Here is a 10,966-nt window from a genome sequence, read left to right on the forward strand (position 1 = left end):
TGGGCGAAATTATATATTATATTAAGAGTGCCTAAAAATAATTATTAACATACAGTCACTAGACACATTATTTTTTTATTAATCCATCGGACTAGCGGGCATATAAAAAATGACTGTCGCTAGAAAAAGTGTCTGACAGGGCTGCCGACGCAATTAATTATATTGTACTTTTTAAATTTAATTTATAATATATTTTATTTAAGTTTTGTGCATCTAATGCCGGGTCCACACTGGCGCAAAACAATGTCGCGCGACAACCTCGATAAATTTTACGATAATTATCATAATGGCTTAAAAATTTTTACGATAATTATCATACTTATCGTAAAATTTAACGAGGTTGCCGGCAACATGTTGCCAATTTGGACCCGGCATAATATCCACTGTAGTTCACGTAGTGGCATGTACCTGTTTTTCTGGGGTCAACTAATTCAAAAAGTAAACACCCATAATAGAATTTTTCCAGTTTTGGTTGCATTATATTCCAACTCATTTCCGATATTATTAATGGAAATTTCTCGGTGTACATAGTAAACAAACCTACGAATAAAAAAAGACAGTAAGGAACACAGTGATTCATCGCAGTAAAAACTGGCAACCAAAATGGATTATATAATATATTCCATCGTATTATTTTCTCGAAATCATAAAGATACTATAATAGTATTTGAGTATCAACCTATTATGTTCAATTTGAATTGGGTTATAATAATAATATACCCGTAGATATATCAATAGTATGTTTGCCACGATATCCACCCAAGTTATCAGTATGTACTTGCACAGGTTTGATTAAAAACTATGATGAAATTAACATTTTACAAATATTATATTATTTTGACAGCCCTGTTTTCTGATCAGCGGACACGTGCAGGTGGTGTTTATCAAATAATAATGTAAGATTGTCCACAATAATAATAATGTAGAAGGTCGACAATAGTAATAATACTAATAATAATGTTTTTTTTTAAATAAAATCTCCGATGATTAGTGATTTTTGCCAAAAGATCGATTTAAATTAACGTGCGTACGACGCCGAGGTCGATTTCATACTAAATTATATTTGAATACCGAGCTCTTCAGCCGCCCCTTAAGAGCAAACATATAAGTGAAATGGCCAATAATTTTCAACTATGACGAAATTTCGGACTGGCTGCCAATCGGAGGGCGTATGTCGAGCTGTGAGCACGTCAATTTGTTTTGTGATGGCGTCGGGGGAATTAATTCTTAAAAGTGTAAAGAGGACTTAAAAACGTTATCTAAGAAAACATGTCAATGAATATATTATTATTATTAGAAATAGAACAATAACCATAACTTTAAAAGGACGCATGTTAAAATTTTTATGACAAATTATGTTTTGTTCTGCACACGTTGTTTGCACATTCATTGCGTCGCGCAGTCATGATCGTTTTAGACCCTGCCCCAGCTGTGGGTCTATTCTATACTAAACGACCGCTAAAGTGATAAAGTGTTATATACGACGGCTAACTAGGGTAGGTTTGTATCAAAGTATTAGCACTTATTGTAACAATTACAATAAGATGGTTGTAATTGTTGCAATAAGTGCTATATTTTAACAGAACCTCTCTTGTCTGTGATAAAATTCAGAAACAGGTAGACAGTTTTGACTGTTTAAACGGCTAACTTAGTGTAAAAATAATTATAATACTTACCTCAATACAAATATGTAATAAATACTATCACTTTATCACTTTAGCGGTCGATAGTCACCTTGTGTATAGAATATACCCGCTGAAGTATAGCCTTAATATTATGAAAGTTAGAGCTCTAACCTATGATGTTAAGCGGGTCCATACGGCTGGCTCTTGGAACGCTCTTCTGACTCCCGGGTCCTGCACGCACGCACTTATCATTATTGCTGATTGTTATATTGTATGGCACTCTCACTTTCACATGAATCTACAGGAACTTTCTTTATATGGATGATGACACTTAAGTGGATAATGAATATAATATAATTATTATAATGACATGTGCAGGTCTTTATCCAACACGGTTAAACCGTCACTAATTTGGAGCAAGAATGGAGTTTGTAATGAAGCTCCGTAAATTGAATTACGGCGTTGCCCGACGGACAAACTGCATCGTGTTTTGATGCGATCGTGGTCTTGGCAGGGCTCGAAATGACCGGAGCGCTGTTCCGGTTAATAAAATCCCCAAAACTATCTCTCCGTCTGATTGAACAATTTATTTGACCGTCTGAGCGAGATAGGCCATATAACAAAAAATCTCACACTTATTTTAAAAAAAAATACAATATTATACTTATTATAAAATGAAATAACTAAGTATGTTAATATTTTTGTAAAATTATGAAGCGCTCTGTTCCGTAAAATTTTATATTTCTTAGCGCTGGGTCTTGGTGAAACTAACTTTCAATCACGGTTGACTGACGACCCGTGGTTGCGTTGAGCGTCTGGACTTGCGACAATAATATTATGGATTTGCGGTAGAAGGGATAATATATTGGGATGAGGGCAACCGTTATTGGCTCGACTAAATTAATATACTTTCACAATATACCTATTGTCTTTTTGACTTTTTTAAATTACAAATGTACCCGGTTTTTGTTTTGTAATTTATCGAAAATAATGATGCAAAATAATTGTAATTTTGGCAGAGTTATGTCGATTCATTATGCCGCCATGTATATTATCATTTATTTCAACTAGGGAAAAAGAATTAAATTATCCGATACTGACAAAAAAAGATTGATTCCAAAGTATCGGTCAAAAGGACATCCCTATATTATTTAAGTATAATAATGTCTATTGTCACGGCGGCCAAGTACTTATTTGACAGATTTGCTTACCCGTTCAGTGTGACACGTTCTTTTTTGAGAACTGAACCTTCCAGTGCTTAAAATGGACGTAAAACATGACGTAAGTGACTTAGAACCTGATTCAGATGAGCAACATCGATTTGGTGTGTCTTTACATGGCAATAACCCAGAGTCAAATACTTGGATCAAACAAGAGTATGGTGACGATCTCAGCCACGTAATCGAGGTTAGTTTTTCAATACATATTTTTATAAAACATACCTGATAAGGTTAGTGTTAGATTTTTTTAATCAATAATATTTGAGTAATAAATTAAATTGTGATCTTTCTCAACAAATGAAGCCAACAATATTAGTAAACAGGAAAATGAGTGTTTCCGACAGAAATTATATTTATGTTTATTTGGAAATTGAATTTGGTATTTTTAACAGCCTTGGAAGGAAACTTTTTAATGCTAAGGCCCTCCTCCCACGGAGCAACTGAAATCCGATGGAACTGAAACTAAAATTCCAACCAAGATCTAGCTAACGTATTTAAATGGCGCCTCGCTGACGGCGAGACTGGAATCTCTCAGTTTCAAAACGGTCGCGAAGAGACGCGCCATGCTAGTCGCGCGGTCTCTCAAGTTTCCAGTCACCGTAATACAATGGTACCAATATCAATAAATTCGGTGAAAAATCATATTTTCTTAACAAAATTGGTAGCACTGCGTAACAAGCGTCATGCCATAGAAACCATAACAACCCAAAACGTCAAAAGTAGAAGATAAGCAAAATTGAAATAACCTAAATAACGTGTTGTCAGTTTTTGTGCAAAACAGCTGATGGTCCAGTTTGGCAGTTTGAGGTTATGTGATTATTATTTCAAGTGGGTAGCACCGTGTGAGAAGCATCACATTGGTCAGTTTATGAGTTCCATCACCAACCAGTTCCGTCAGATTTCAGTTGCGCCGTGGGAGGAGGGCCTTTCTCCGATTATAATAATTGTAAATGAGTCGCCAGTAATGTACCCCCGATTGATCTAGATATGGTAAGTTAGGGACGTTTGTTTTGAATTAAAATTACCAAATTTTCTTGTTATAGAGGTAAACAAATATAAGTAGTAGGTGATTTACATGGTCTACTTAATTAAATAACTGACAGTTTCATCCGGTTAGAGGACATTGTTTATTAGGTACTTAATCTAAATAGGATTCCATTGTTTTATTTTTAATTATGTTATTATACGTACCTACCTATGAATTGACACGTTTGTCATAAAAATTCAACATGCGTTCTTTTAATGTTATGTTTATTATTATATTCGTAATATAATATAATAGTATATTCATTGACATGTTTCTTTTTTCAAATAAGTACATACATCCGGAACGTTTTTTAGTCATGTTTACACGATTTAAGAATATATTCTTCCGACGCCATCACAAAACAAAATGACGTGCTCACACCTTCTTGTCAGTCTCCGATAGGCGACGACTGCGAAATTTCGTTCCACCTACTGTTGAAAAATATTTGCATTTCACTTATGTATGCTCTTAATCAAGGTAGATTGGTTTTGTTTGCACTGTGCTTTTGTGATTATATTTTTAAATCGGTACTCGCGATAACTGTAGATGGGCACCTACCAGTTGCGAAGGGTGGACGTAGGCTGTTAAGATTCACCATAATTAGTGCACATTAAACTTTGTTAGTCATACGTATTTGTTTTTATTGCACTAAGACTACAATAATTAACAGATGGTGTTGGTTAGTTTTTAAAAATCAATGAAACCCTGCCTAACCAAACCATACAAGTTTTGGTATATTTACAGAGATAATTATGCACACTTTTTCATTCATCTGTATTTCAACGTATGCCTGACAAAGTTTAGTGTTTTAGGTTTTGCACCATTTATGGCGGATTTTAACAGCCTATATCCACCCTTCGCCACTGGTACCTACCCACAGAATAGATTAATAAATAGAATTCTGATAGGCTATATCCAAACACAGTACATTTTGATGCAGGGTTTTGAATGTGCGAGTGTTCTACGAAAATAAACCACACATTATAGACGTGCAATAATGTGTTTTGCAACCTTCATATATACCAATATTGAATGAGCGTCAGTGCATAAAACGAAAGCCGTTGTCAGAACGAAATACAAGCGTATTCTTGACATGTGTTGAAGTTTATCCCATACTCTTCCACTCTCGAGATCGGTTGCCTGTTTCTCAATTATCCACTCCCGTTACGTATTTCAGTTCCCATTATTTCTGAGTTCCCTGCTCGCATATTATGGTCAATATCCAACAATCACCCGCTCTATGTATTACCATTACCGATATTAAGGTGCACCCCGACCACAATAATATGTTCGATTGGATTTATTATAAAGTATACTTAGTTAAAACTTTTTGATTTTTCATAACCCTTCAAGCGAATTGTCCACTACAGAATCGAATACTAATTTTCAGGGAGTCGATTCAAATGCAGACAATTTTGAAGACACAATAAACCAACCCGTTCATGAGGATCCTGAAAGCAGTTATTCGAAATGCAAATCAGTGAATCAAGTACGTACTCAATACCCTGTAAAAATTCAACAATGTATGAACTTACTGTCATAGTTTAAGGTTTCTAACGTACGCATGCGTTTACGGTGAAGTTAAACAGATTAGTGATCGATAGTAAACACCAGTGGCGAAGGGTGGAGGTAGGCTGTTAAGATCCGCCTTAAATATTGCATACTAAACTTTATCAGTCAAACGTATATGTTTTTTTTGAGCTATGACTACAATTTACAGATGGTATTGGTTAGTTTTTTAAAACCAATTAAACCCTGCCTAAACCCAACCATAATAGTTTTGGTATATTTTGGGCGATACGACAAAATTGTGCACACTTTTTCATTCATACCTATTTGTTTTCGTTGTATTACGAATACATATTACACATATTGTTGGTTCATTTTTTAAATTCATTAAGCCCTGCCTAAACCAAACTATAATCGATAAAAAATATTACTCTATCCATAAAATATTCAAAGTTATGTATAATTTAATTGCATAATTTTAGATACTTTATAGATATGCGAGTATTTTTTCACTATTATCTATTATGGCTTGGCTTTCGCAGGGTTTAATTGTATTTCAAAAACTAACTAACACCCTCTGTAAATTATAGTCTTATTTCAATGAAAACAAATACGGATAACTGACAAAGTTTAGTGTGCACTATGTATGGCGGATCTTAACAGCTTACCTCCACCCTTCGCCACTGGTAAACACCCACGATGGCAGCCAGTGACGTCCCGTGGGGGTAGGCAGATTAAGCGTCGATTGGGGGCGGCAGTTATTCGAAGGGCGGCAAATCGAGGAGAATCATTAGGTATATGTAGAAATAGCTACCAAAACTTAGTAATATCGGAAATATCTTTCCATTAAAAAATCAGCTCACTGGTTGGAAACAAAATAATATATTAATTAACATAAAAGGTTTGAGAGGACTGTAATTTTTTTGTCGGGTTCGCGATGTGTAGTTTACCTCCGTTGTCCTTGGAGGTCAATGACACGTACAGATTTGAGAATTATATTTTAATTGTAGATAGGTACATACCTAATTTAGAATTTATCCAAAAATATTTTTGCCAGTCACTTGCGAGTTTTGGAAGTTATCAAGTGTATTTTAAATGCATCTGAAACCGTGGACTCGCAATACTGCATATTAAAACAGAGATGGCATTTAAATAAAATTTGATTTAGTGATAATTATATTTTGTTAGTAATGTATCCATACAACACATTTCTTAGATATCGGAGTTATGAAAGGATGATAAAAAATACTGTTAAAAAAATGGGGCGGCATTTTGTCTAGAGACGTCACTGATAGCAGCGCGGCTTACACGCCAGCCTATAACGTCGTGGGTTCCAGGTTCGATTCCTGGGTCTAACAAGTACATATTTGTGTTACAAACAAGTGGCTGTCATCCATTATTCGTAAAAACAAAATCTGTGGTTGGCCATATTATGATCTTATTAAGATCGGACATGGTTGGAAGATGATTAATATATTGTAATCTTGCACTGCATTGTCTTCACTAATTAAAACTTTATCAAGAACCTTTAGTGTATAAAGTAGTGTATTTAGGAGCTTTTGTTCTATTTTCAAAGCATGATCCTGGACATACCCTAAACGTTGTAGATAATCTATTTGTATAATTTTGAAGCCTTATTATCCTTTATATTTCTTTTAAACATTTGATGACTGCATAAAGTATTTTTATTACATAAAATAGTATTCTTTTAAACCTATCGCTCTAATGTTTTAGAATATAGTCATATTTCATTACATACATGTGCAGTGGTGTTAAAATTTTTTACATTTATTAATTTTTAAACGCATTTATAAAACCATCAGTGTAATTTATATCGACATTATTATAGTGAAATATTTACGATAAAAATTTATATTGATAATCTCTCTGATCCCAAATTTGACAAGAATTAGGCATTTTATTATTCAAAAAATGGGCAATATTAACACATTTGAAATTATCTTCAACTAACTAAAGATACTCATAAGCTATGTATTTGACCATTCAAGTGTGATAAACATCCTACGAATAATGATTGCTTTATAATAATTATTGACCTAAGAATAAGGTAAAGTTTTTTGGAAATACGCCATTTCTTTTGGCATTCCCCATTAGTTAAGCTACAACATACGGCCGTAGCCATAAATCGACAAACTATAATTGAAGTAGGGAGTAAAATGATGTTGACGCGCGTGTTAAAACATGTACCTTAGTTTCTCAGGTCAATAATTATAAACACATGACATATACAAATATAACGGATAATAAGGCTTCAAATTTATATAAATAGATTATCTACAACGTTTAAGGTATGTCCAGGATCATGCTTTGAAAATAGAAAAAAAGCTCCATTTTGACTAACGCTGAGCACGTCCGCCTTTAAGGTTTTTTCTTTAGTATAATGTGTTTTACTGTTTACTTTGATGTAATAGTAGATGTTCTTATAGTTGATTCCTGCAACATCTGCATTGACCTACACCGCTATTCTTGCTTTGCCAAAGAAAATCTCAGAACTACAAGAACCATACGATGAAATACAGATTGATGAACATGACATTAAGAAAGAACTCGTGACGTATTATGAAACCATTACTAATACAGACGCCTTCAGTCACACTGCTAAATGTAATCAAATACAATCTACTGTCACAGATCCAGAATTATTAGTGGCTGTTATAAAGATTGAGAAGAAAGCATTTCATAAAGAAAATTTTGTGTGCAGTGTTTGTTTTGATTTTTTTGCATCCTTATATTTATTAAAACTTCACAAAGCCGTTCATAAAATAGCGATACAAGAGCCATATGATGAAATACAGATTGATGAGCAAGACATCAAGAAAGAGGTCGGGTTGTATTATGAAAAAGTTACTAATATAGACGACGCCAATCGCCCTGCTAAATGGAATCAAATACAATTTACTCTCAAATATCCAGAATTGTTATTAGCTGTATTAAAGATAGAGAAAAAATCATTTTATAACAAAAATTTTGTATGCTGTTTTTGTTTTGATTTTTTTGCATCGTTATATTTATTGAAGCTTCACAAAACAGTTCATAAAACAGCAATAACAAACAAGAAGGATAAGGGTGTAGGAAGTGTGTATTCTGACGGAAAACCGTTTAAATGTGAGCAATGTGATTATTCGTGTTTCACATATAATGCCTTGAAAATACACAAAATGACTCATTATAGAAGAAAGAAATTTAAATGTGATAAATGCAGATACTCCTGTGCAAATCCTTATGGCTTGAAATCACACATAATGACACATTCTGGTGAAAAACCTTTTAAATGTAATCAATGTGACTATTCATGTATAACATCTAAATTGATGAAACAACACAAAATGACTCATTCTGGTGAAAAACCTATGAAATGTGACCAGTGTAATTACTCATGTATAAACTTTAGTAACATGAAAAATCACAAAATGACGCATTCTGGAGAAAAGCCATATAAATGTGATAAATGCGACTATTCTTGTATACAGTCGAGTTACTTAAAATCACACAAAATGACTCATACTGGTGAGAAGCCATTTAAATGCGACCAATGTGACTACTCATGTATAACACCTGATCATCTGAAGATACACAAAATGGTTCATTCTGGTGAAAAGCCATTTAAATGTAATCAATGTGATTATTCATGTGTACAATCTAATCGGCTGAAAAGGCACAAAGTTACGCATTCTGATGAGAAGCCATTTAAATGTGATAAATGTAATATTTCATTTAAGCGATCTGATAAACTAAAATCACACAAAATGGCTCATTCTGATAAAAAGCCATTGAAATGTGATCAGTGTAATTTCTCAACTGCAAGGTCTGATTCGCTCAAATCACACAAAAAGACTCATTCTAGTGAAAAGCCATTTAAATGTTATCTATGCAATTTCTCAACTGCACGGTCCGATTCACTTAAACAACACAAAATGTCGCATTCTTGTAAAAACAAGACAAAAAATTGACAAATGCAAGTCTTCTTGTTTGACCCATATATTTGAAGTCACACAAAAATTCACACAAGTTGGCATAATTAACAAACTATTTAATTACGACGAAAATATGTTCTAAAATTAAATACAAGTATGTTGATTTTAATCTGTTAATTTATTCGGTATAACACAAATATAAATAACTAAATTAGTTGGAAAAGTTGGAAAGTCTCAATTATTCACGTTACAGAGTAATTGCAATTTCAAAGTTTGACGTTTTCTAAAATTAAACATAATGCTTATTTATGGTTTATGTGCATGTTCTATAAATCAAATGGCCATGTTTTTATTTTCTACCATACATTATTTTATAACACGTCATAAACTGTACTCTAAATTCCTAAATTATCGACTTTCCAACTTGGCAGCACCCACGATATATTATATTCTTGAAAAAAATAAATGGTAATTAAATTAGAATAGCTTGTATTTATATAAAATACTTGATTTTTAAAGTCTTTAGGAAAGATATAACGTAATATTTTTTCCACCAAAAACATTCAATCTTAATTCAAGGAATTAAAAATCGAGATTTTTAATGTGGTTTAATATTTTTGAGTCAATTTTTATCTTTTAAAAATAATGACACCACGTTTATGTTAATTTTATTATTGTTAGTGTGATGGATGCTTCCTTACAAGTTTGTAATTATATTTCTGTTCAAAAAGACTTGTCCACTTTTAAAAAAAATCGGTGCGTGTACTTATGTTGTAAACACGTTAGAAGTTATACTTATTTGGCTTAACAAAAAAAAATAATCGCACACCGCGTTACTCAAAATTCACATCAACCAAAAATATTCAAACATTTAGAAAATAGGTAGTTTTAACATTAACTAAATAATACCAAACAAAAGTAACGTACCTATCACACTTAAAAATATAAGTAAGCTTAGTTTTGACAGCTCAACACATGGATAAAGGAGTACAATAATTGCGAAACTAACAAAAAAAAAGAAAAAAAAATCCATACTCCTCAGTCTATGGTCGCTATGGTCGGCTAAGGTCACATCATTGCGCGAGACGTCATGTTTCAGATGTGTCAAATGAAGTATGATATTAGATAGAATTGAAGTTGTAATAGCCCTATATCAATAAAAACTAGAATAAAAGAGGGCCGCTTATTGGAGTGCCGCTGGTTTATTTCTGTACACTTTAACTTATATCACTAAATAAATTATTTAATTATTTCTCGTTGTTTTTATTTTATCCTGTCCAACAATATAAAATTCGTTGCCTAGGCAAAAATTCTACTATCATACTTGCGTTTATATTCTTCTTCTTCTTTCTTCCACCCTGTCACGTCCCAACATTGGGGAATAGGGCTAGCACAAGTTGGCGCCACTTCCCTCGGTCCATCGCCAACTCCTGCGCCTCCCGCCAAGTCAGACCTGCAGCACGTAGGTCGCTTTTGTAGCACCGCTGAAGGGAGAGGGAGGGCCGGCCACGGCGACGGAGCCCTTGATATTGTGCCACAAGGATACGAAGTGCCGCACTCTTTGGTAGCATCCGGCCATCCGTCCCAGCCACGTTAATCGTCGCTTCGTGATAACTTCAATCACCGAAGGCTGTTGTGTCTGCTCACGAA

At 33.7% G+C, this 10,966-nt stretch overlaps 1 long non-coding RNA gene across 1 annotated transcript; it reads left to right on the forward strand.

Moving 5' to 3' along the window:
• The first annotated feature begins 2,821 nt into the window (after positions 1-2,821).
• Positions 2,822-10,322, forward strand: LOC147076380 (uncharacterized). Its single transcript, XR_015069605.1, has 3 exons — positions 2,822-3,032; positions 5,263-5,361; positions 7,829-10,322. It is a non-coding gene; the product is annotated as an uncharacterized LOC147076380 (long non-coding RNA).
• Positions 10,323-10,966: the final 644 nt, after the last annotated feature.

The sequence above is a fragment of the Rhyacophila brunnea genome, unplaced genomic scaffold (genome assembly GCF_057557595.1).
Source record: "Rhyacophila brunnea isolate RB1 unplaced genomic scaffold, BYU_Rbru_1.0 scaffold_13, whole genome shotgun sequence".
NCBI classification, from domain to species: domain Eukaryota; kingdom Metazoa; phylum Arthropoda; class Insecta; order Trichoptera; family Rhyacophilidae; genus Rhyacophila; species Rhyacophila brunnea.